The sequence below is a fragment of the Coregonus clupeaformis genome, chromosome 35 (genome assembly GCF_020615455.1).
Source record: "Coregonus clupeaformis isolate EN_2021a chromosome 35, ASM2061545v1, whole genome shotgun sequence".
NCBI classification, from domain to species: Eukaryota; Metazoa; Chordata; class Actinopteri; order Salmoniformes; family Salmonidae; genus Coregonus; species Coregonus clupeaformis.
This window is the reverse complement of record NC_059226.1, coordinates 40,129,093-40,139,092: the sequence shown is the minus strand read 5'-3', so window position 1 is coordinate 40,139,092 and position 10,000 is coordinate 40,129,093. Positions and strand designations below refer to the sequence as shown.

General features: G+C 42.7%; 1 pseudogene; it reads right to left on the bottom strand.

Annotated features, from left to right (window-relative positions):
* The window catches only part of LOC121564181, a 99,501-nt pseudogene that overhangs the window by 89,102 nt on the left and 399 nt on the right, over window positions 1-10,000 (bottom strand).

Here is a 10,000-nt window from a genome sequence, read left to right as displayed (position 1 = left end):
TGTGTGTGTGTGTGTGTGTCTGTGTGTGTGGGTGTGTGTGTGTGTGTGACCATACCTTTCCTACTCCGGTGATGCCGGTGAAGAGAACAGAGTGCCCTACAGACAACAGTTTCTCCATCAGATAGCCGTAGCGCACCGTGTCGGTGGTGGGAACCAACATCTCAAAGAAGGGCAGTTCCTTGTTGTACTTAAAGGAGGGGATGATCCTCTCCCACGGCTCCAGACGCTTGTGGTTGAAGTCCATGAACACACTCCACAGGTCCCCCGAGCTGGGCAGCTACACACACACACACACACACACACAAATACAGTTACACATACTAGCATATACTCGCACACACAGAAGCTTGGACCCAGGCCCTAAACATACATCTGTATTTACTGTCCTTAAGTCATAAAGATCTAACGGGTTAATAGTAATAATGTTTAATATATTCTAATATTGTAATTGTTATGATTCAAGCAGGTAGACAAAGCCATGTCTGGATGTAACAGTTTGGTGGTCAGAACATCATTAAAGGGTGCAGGCCTGTGTGTCTTTATGTTAAGGTAACTGTTGCCTGGAGAAGCCAGTGCTCTTAGTTGTTGACCGTGTTTTCACCGCCCTGGACTTGTGTTCTGTTTCCCCCCTGCAGTGTGTGAGAGTTTGTGTTCTGTTTCCCCCCTGCAATGTGTCAGAGTTTGTGTGTTGTGTTTGTCCCCCTGGACTTGGTGTCCTGCTGTTCGAGGTGTGTGTGTGTGTGTGTGCGTGCGTGGGGTTTGTTTACTGTGAGCGAGAGCCAGCCGCCAACTCCGGGGCTAGCAGAAACAGAAACTGGCACACATTTCATTACACACACACAGGAATATAAATGTGTACATAATGCCCCCTAACTCCACAGTAGACAGGAATATGAATGGGTACATAATGGCCCTAACTCCACATTAGACAGGAATATGAATGTGTACATAATGGCCCTAAATCCACAGTAGACAGGAATATGAATGTGTACATAATGGCCCTAAATCCACAGTAGACAGGAATATGAACGTGTACATAATGGCCTGTAACTCCACAGCAGACAGGAATATGAATGTGTACATAATGGCCCTAAATCCACAGTAGACAGGAATATGAACGTGTACATAATGGCCTGTAACTCCACAGCAGACAGGAATAGGAATGTGTACATAATGGCCTGTAACTCCACAGTAGACAGGAATAGGAATGTGTACATAATGGCCCTAACTCCACATTAGACAGGAATATGAATGTGTACATAATGGCCTGTAACTCCACAGTAGACAGGAATATGAATGTGTACATAATGGCCCTAACTCCACAGCAGACAGGAATATGAATGTGTCCATAATGTCCCTAACTCCACAGTAGACAGGAATATGAATGTGTCCATAATGCCCCCTAACTCCACAGTAGACAGGAATATGAATGTGTCCATAATGCCCCCTAACTCCACAGCAGACAGGAATATGAATGGGTACATAATGGCCCGTAACTCCACAGTAGACAGGAATATGAATGTGTCCATAACGGCCCTAACTCCACATTAGACAGGAATATGAATGGGTACATAACGGCCCTAACTCCACAGTAGACAGGAATATGAATGTGTCCATAATGGCCCCTAACTCCACAGTAGACAGGAATATGAATGGGTACATAACGGCCCTAACTCCACAGTAGACAGGAATATGAATGTGTCCATAATGGCCCCTAACTCCACAGTAGACAGGAATATGAATGGGTACATAACGGCCCTAACTCCACAGTAGACAGGAATATGAATGTGTCCATAATGGCCCCTAACTCCACAGTAGACAGGAATATGAATGTGTCCATAATGCCCCCTAACTCCACAGTAGACAGGAATATGAATGTGTCCATAATGCCCCCTAACTCCACAGCAGACAGGAATATGAATGGGTACATAATGGCCCAACTCCACAGTAGACAGGGAATATGAATGTGTCCATAACGGCCCTAACTCCACATTAGACAGGAATATGAATGGGTACATAACGGCCCTAACTCCACAGTAGACAGGAATATGAATGTGTCCATAATGGCCCCTAACTCCACAGTAGACAGGAATATGAATGGGTACATAACGGCCCTAACTCCACAGTAGACAGGAATATGAATGTGTCCATAATGGCCCCTAACTCCACAGTAGACAGGAATATGAATGGGTACATAACGGCCCTAACTCCACAGTAGACAGGAATATGAATGTGTCCATAATGGCCCCTAACTCCACAGTAGACAGGAATATGAATGTGTACATAATGGCCCGTAACTCCACAGTAGACAGGAATATGAATGTGTCCATAATGGCCCGTAACTCCACAGTAGACAGGAATATGAATGTGTCCATAACGGCCCTAACTCCACATTAGACAGAATATGAATGGGTACATAACGGCCCTAATTCCACAGTAGACAGGAATATGAATGTGTCCATAATGGCTAACTCCACAGTAGACAGGAATATGAATGGGTACATAACGGCCCTAACTCCACAGTAGACAGGAATATGAATGTGTCCATAATGGCCCCAACTCCACAGTAGACAGGAATATGAATGGGTACATAACGGCCCTAACTCCACAGTAGACAGGAATATGAATGTGTCCATAATGGCCCCTAACTCCACAGTAGACAGGAATATGAATGGGTACATAACGGCCCTAACTCCACAGTAGACAGGAATATGAATGTGTCCATAATGGCCCCTAACTCCACAGTAGACAGGAATATGAATGTGTACATAATGGCCCGTAACTCCACAGTAGACAGGAATATGAATGTGTCCATAATGGCCCGTAACTCCACAGTAGACAGGAATATGAATGTGTCCATAACGGCCCTAACTCCACAGTAGACAGGAATATGAATGTGTCCATAATGGCCCCTAACTCCACAGTAGACAGGAATATGAATGGGTACATAACGGCCCTAACTCCACAGTAGACAGGAATATGAATGTGTCCATAATGCCCCCTAACTCCACAGTAGACAGGAATATGAATGGGTACATAATGGCCCTAACTCCACAGTAGACAGGAATATGAATGTGTCCATAATGGCCCATAACTCCACAGTAGACAGGAATATGAATGTGTCCATAATGGCCCGTAACTCCACAGTAGACAGGAATATGAATGTGTCCATAATGGCCCGTAACTCCACAGTAGACAGGAATATGAATGGGTACATAATGGCCCTAACTCCACAGCAGACAGGAATATGAATGTGTCCATAATGGCCCCTAACTCCACAGTAGACAGGAATATGAATGGGTACATAATGGCCTGTAACTCCACAGCAGACAGGAATATGAATGTGTCCATAATGGCCCCTAACTCCACAGCAGACAGGAATATGAATGTGTACATAATGGCCCATAACTCCACAGTTGTCAGAGCGACAGTTGCCTCAGGTTCTCTGAGCTGCACATTAGTTATCTCCAGAGACAGACTTCCCCAGCCTTGTTGTGGTGTCTGGGGGCTTGGAGTGCATGTGTGCAAAGTGCCTGTTAAGATCCTCACAGACAAATCATCTCAGCTAGTTATGGAGCGTAACACATTCAGCCTCCATCTTTTCTTCCACACACTTCTCACAGGTAAATGATGCATATTCTACTGCTCCATAGACTCAAGGAATAAAACAGGATATCCATCAGTACACTGTTACAACAGGAGACACTTCTAGAAGAAGAAAGTAGAGAATTCTATTGGATATCAATATGTGACACCAACCAATGGCAACCATAGTTCCATTGATCGCATGATGAAATACAATGAAAGTCCTCTGCAGATCCATGAAATCTACTACTCTTCCAGCCTGTCACCCGCTGTCCTTATTGCTAAGGGGACAGACAGAGGTTTTCCCACTGATACCTTTGAGAGATGTTTCCATATCTCCATATCCATCTACTAAAACGGCATGCCTTTATAGCATGTCTTTTTGTTACATATAATCCAATTGATTAAAACACGGAATACATTTCAAATGGTAACAATCGGCCATCAGATATTCATATTTGGTAGCAGTCTAGAGATTGGAAGTGATTCCACAGGTAAGGCCTATATTTGATTTGAAACCCTTTCAGAGGACTTAAAGAGCGACTGAACGCAGTGACTCAGCATGTTGTTTTCTGTTGCTCCTTAAGAACAATTTCAGTCTTGGGAGGTGTGGTTCGATGTAGCAGTTACTGATGTTTGTCCCCTATGAGACACCATAGAACAAAGCCAGTATACCAAAAATATCAGAATTAATCTAAGATAACTCAAGAAATCTGTCATTCATTCTTGAAGTTTCTGCTAAGGAGCTTTTAGTCGCATCTAGCTAAGGTGTTTGGTGCAGTAGCACATTTCTAAAAATATATCTAGCTAAGGTGTTTGGTGCAGTAGGATTATTCTCAATACATCTAGCTAAGGTGTTTGGTGCGGTAGTATGATGCCTGCAACACATCTAGCTAAGGTGTTTGGTGCAGTAGACTATTTCCCAATACATCTAGCTAAGGTGTTTGGTGCAGTATGATATTTCTCAATACATCTACAATACAATCCTTCTAACCCCCCCAAATTGGAAAGTGGTTATCCCACTGGCTATAGGGTGAACGCACTAATTTGTGAGTCGCCAGGCTAAGAGCGCTACTAAATGACGCTAATGTGCCCTTGAGCAAGGCACTTAACCCTAATTGTCTCCTGTAAGTCGCTCTGGATAAGAGCGCCTACTAAATGACTAAAATGTAAAATGTAAATGTAAATCTAGCTAAGGTGTTTTGTGCAGTAGAATGATTCTCAATACATCTAGCTAAGGTGTTTGGTGCAGTAGTATATTTCTCAATACATCTAGCTAAGGTGTTTGGTGCAGTAGTATATTTCTCAATACATCTAGCTAAGGTGTTTGGTGCAGTAGTATATTTCTCAATACATCTAGCTAAGGTGTTTGGTGCAGTAGTATATTTCTCAATACATCTAGCTAAGGTGTTTGGTGCAGTAGGATAGTTCTCAATACATCTAGCTAAGGTGTTTTGTGCAGTAGGATGATTCTCAATACATCTAGCTAAGGTGTTTGGTGCAGTAGGACATTTCTCAATACATATAGCTAAGGTGTTTGGTGCAGTAGGATATTTCTCAATACATCTAGCTAAGGTGTTTGGTGCAGTAGGCTAATTCCCAATATATCTAGCTAAGGTGTTTTGTGCAGCAGGATGATTCTCAATACATCTAGCTAAGGTGCTTGGTGCAGTAGCATATTTATCAATACATCTAGCTAAGGTGTTTGGTGCAGTAGGACATTTCTCAATACATATAGCTAAGGTGTTTCGTGTAGTAGGATATTTCTCAATACATCTAGCTAAGGTGTTTGGTGCAGTAGAATTTTACCAATACATTAGCTAAGGTGTTTGGTGCAGTAGGATATTTCTCAGTACATCTAGCTGATTATATGATGATGATTATAATTTTGACTATAATGATGATTATTATAATTTGATTATAATGATGATTATTATAATTCTGATTATAATGATGATGATTATAATTCTGATTATAATGATGATTATTATAATTTGGACTATAATGATGATGATTATAATTCTGACTATAATGATGATGATTATAATTCTGACTATAATGATGATGATTATAATTCTGACTATAATGATGATGATTATAATTTGACTATAATGATGATGATTATAATTTTGACTATAATGATGATGATTATAATCCTGACTAATAATGATGATGATTATAATCCTGACTATAATGATGATGATTATAATTCTGACTATAATGATGATGATTATAATTTTGACTATAATAATGATGATGGTGATGATGATGGTGATGGTGATGAAGGCCCTACTAACCTTGGCATCATTATTGTCTTCAAACTGTTGTCTGACGAAGGCTGTCGGAAGGCATCCCAGGTGGCTGTCAGCCAGGTTACCCCCTACAGACCACAGGTAGCAGAATACAAACGTCTGACACAACACACTGTTCAGGTGCTTAGGCTCCTGGAACACACACACACACACACACACACAGACACACAGACACACACACACACACACATACACACACGGGGAAAGAGGAGTGCTTGTGAGTGTGTGTGTGTGTGGTATCAAAAACAAAAAGGTTTGAATGCTCGCCACGTCCCTGTAAACACTGATGAGCATTTGGTTGTGGTTGATGTGTGGTCGATATTCAGTATCAAAGGTTGTGGTCAGTGTTAGTTAAAGGGACATTTCACTCGAACAACAAAAAACGCTATGTCAGACGCTTTTCAGACTTCAAAAGAGTAATGTCAAGATGAAACCAGGTCACATGACATGGGTTGGAGATGGAGCCATACATCTGTATAATGCCTGGTTAATATGTAGTTGTGGTCATGCTGTGTTCTGGTAACATTTAGCCTACCATCTTGAGGTCTGGTCTTCCCTCTCCCAGCAGCAGCGCCTCCAGCAGGCAGCAGAGGGTAGTGACCTTACTGATGTCCACCTGGCCCATGGCCTGGACACAACGCTTCCACACAAACTGAAGACCCTTCTCCACGTACTGCTCAAACAACGCCAACAGGTACACACACACCGCCTCGGGGAGCTAGAGGAGGGGGTGGGGGGAGGGAGGGAATGGAGGGAGAGGGGGAGAGGGAGACAGCGACAGAGAGAGCAGAGAAGCAGAGACATTTAAATGTATGATCAGGACATCAATGAAAACCAGGTAAAAATTGGCTTTTGAATTGAGATAAAGATCCATGTCAACCAATCAACAGAGAATGAGTTATCAAGATAAAACCCATCTCTGACAACACTGTAGGTCTCTGTCATCGGTCAGCTATAACATCAGAAACAACAGCAGCAGTCCGAGGGAGGACATAAAACCATTTAAAGATGCAGTTATCATAAAGACAGGGAAAGTTCACAGGATCCTCCTCTGATGATGCAAGAGAGATTCTGTAAAGGTTAGAGCTGACGGGTCACATGATGATCTTAGATGGCTTGTTGTGGTCGATGTTTATGATGGTTGGAGCACCATTCTAGCCATCTATCTAGTTAGATACACCTCAGCCTTTGGTCTGAGACGCTAGACATTCTCTGTGATCTTCACACAGAGAGAGGACAGAATGATACCATGACAATACAGATTTCCAATGGGAAACAGGCTTGACTGAGCCCACAGCTACTTCTACAGAGGGGCGTTATGATTATGAAGACATGGTAGATGTATATTCTGATGGAGTAGAGATGTGACCAGCGCAGGAAATCTCCTTGTTAGTCAGGCCAGTGATCCAGGTCCGGACCATGCTAAGAAGAATGGTAAATCACCTTGTTAGCCAGGCCAGTGATCCATGTCTGGACGTAGGGCATCCACTTGAGTTCGTCAGAGTCAATATAGACCATCCCACAGCGACTCACTGTGGCTGGGGACGCCACCGACAGGTCCTGGACCTGACACACACACAAACAACACAAAGGTTGCAGAAAATGTACCAAGTCTGGATTTTTAACATGTCACTATTATCTGTTCATGTCAAAGAAGTCCATAGTGATTGTCCCACTTGTGAGCAACGCTAGAATGCAATGAAGAGGGACTTCTATTCCCTGACCCCTCTCTGACCTCAAACACCATGTGTATAGATGGGGTCAGTTTGATGCGTTCGCTGTTGGCCAGACACAGCATCTTGTTGTCGTCCAGGACCGTGTTCATGTTCTCGATCCACAGCGCGTCCACCGGACCGTCCGACACGATCCACTTGTGGTCATCGCTGGCGTCGTTGCAGGCCGCTCGCACGCTGAGCGCCATCAGGCCGTCACGCCACTCCAGGGTCAATATGTTCACCTGTAGGGGTCAGGGGTTAGGGGTTAGGGGTTCATGTTATGCACTTTGTGACATATGTTTGTATATATAAATTGGTAAAAACCAATAGCGAGTAAGTGAGCAAACGAGTGAGCAAGCGAACAAGGGATACATTGATTAAACTAATAAGTACATTAATTAATTGGATGGTTAACTGTTAACAAATCAACTGACTGTTTATGGATAGATTTATAGACTGAATTATATTTTTTTGATTAACTTTTATATATTCAGGGAAGCCCAATTGAGACCAGGGTCTCATTCCCAATGGTGCCCTGAGTACAAACATTTCCTCACAAACAGGAAGAAAAACTTAAATTACCAATAAAATATGACCATAGTCAAGAACTGGCAGGAAAGCTTCCTGCTATTTAGGGAGAGGTAATATCTATATTAGTTCTAAAAAAAGAAGCCCACTTTAAATCTTAGCTTTTTAACTAGCTCATCCATATGTTTTTTAAACATTAAGTCTTTGTCAATACAAATGCCCAGATATTTATAGGTGGGAACCCGATTGATGGGAGAACCATCCAATGAATAAATATGTAGTTCATCTAAAGCATTTTTGCGAGAATTACTGAACATACAGTGGGGGAAAAAAGTATTTAGTCAGCCACCAATTGTGCAAGTTCTCCCACTTAAAAAGATGAGAGAGGCCTGTAATTTTCATCATAGGTACACGTCAACTATGACAGACAAAATGAGATTTTTTTTTCTCCACAAAATCACATTGTAGGATTTTTTAATGAATTTATTTGCAAATTATGGTGGAAAAATAAGTATTTGGTCAATAACAAAAGTTTCTCAATACTTTGTTATACCTTTATTGGCAATGGCACAGGTCAAACGTTTTCTGTAAGTCTTCACAAGGTTTTCACACACTGTTGCTGGTATTTTGGCCCATTCCTCCATGCAGATCTCCTCTAGAGCAGTGATGTTTTGGGGCTGTCGCTGGGCAACACGGACTTTCAACTCCCTCCAAAGATTTTCTATGGGGTTGAGATCTGGAGACTGGCTAGGCCACCCAGGACCTTGAAATGCTTCTTACGAAGCCACTCCTTCGTTGCCCGGGCGGTGTGTTGGGATCATTGTATGCTGAAAGACCCAGCCACGCTTTCATCTTCAATGCCCTTGCTGATGGAAGGAGTTTTCACTCAAAATCTCACGACATGGCCCCATTCATTCTTTCCTTACAAGATAGTCGTGGTCCTTGAGAAAAACAGCCCCAAAGCATGATGCTTCCACCCCCATGCTTCACAGCAGGTATGGTGCTTGGATGCAACTCGGCAGTTCTTTGTCCTCCAAACACGACGAGCTGAGTTTTTACCAAAAAGTTCTATTTTGGTTTCATCTGACCATATGGTGCATTCTCCCCAATCCTCTCGGATCATCCAAATGCACTCTAGCAAACTTCAGACGGCCTGGACATGTACTGGCTTAAGCAGGGGGACACATCTGGCACTGCAGGATTTGAGTCCCTGGCGGCGAGTTGATACTGATGGTAGGCTTTGTTACTTTGGTCCCAGCTCTCTGCAGGTCATTCACTAGGTACCCCTGTGTGGTTCTGGGATTTTTGCTCACCGTTCTTGTGATAATTTTGACCCCACGGGGTGAGATCTTGCGTGGAGCCCCAGATCGAGGGAGATTATCAGTGGTCTTGTATGTCTTCCATTTCCTAATAATTGCTCCCACAGTTGATTTCTTCAAACCAAGCTGCTTTCCTATTGCAGATTCAGTCTTCCCAGCCTGGTGCAGGTCTACAATTTTTTTTCTGGTGTCCTTTGACAGCTCTTTGGTCTTGGCCATAGTGGAGTTTGGCGTGTGACTGTTTGAGGTTGTGGACAGGGTGTCTTTATACTGATAACAAGTTCAAACAGGTGCCATTAATACAGGTAACGAGTGGAGGATAGAGGAGCCTCTTAAAGAAGAAGCTACAGGTCTGTGAGAGCCAGAAATCTTGCTTGTTTGTAGGTGACCAAATACTTATTTTCCACCATAATTTGCAATAAATTCATAAAAATCCTACAATGTGATTTTCTGGATTTTTTTTCTTCTAATTTTGTCTGTCATAGTTGACGTGTACCTATGATGAAAAATTACAGGCCTCTCTCATCTTTTTTAAGTGAGA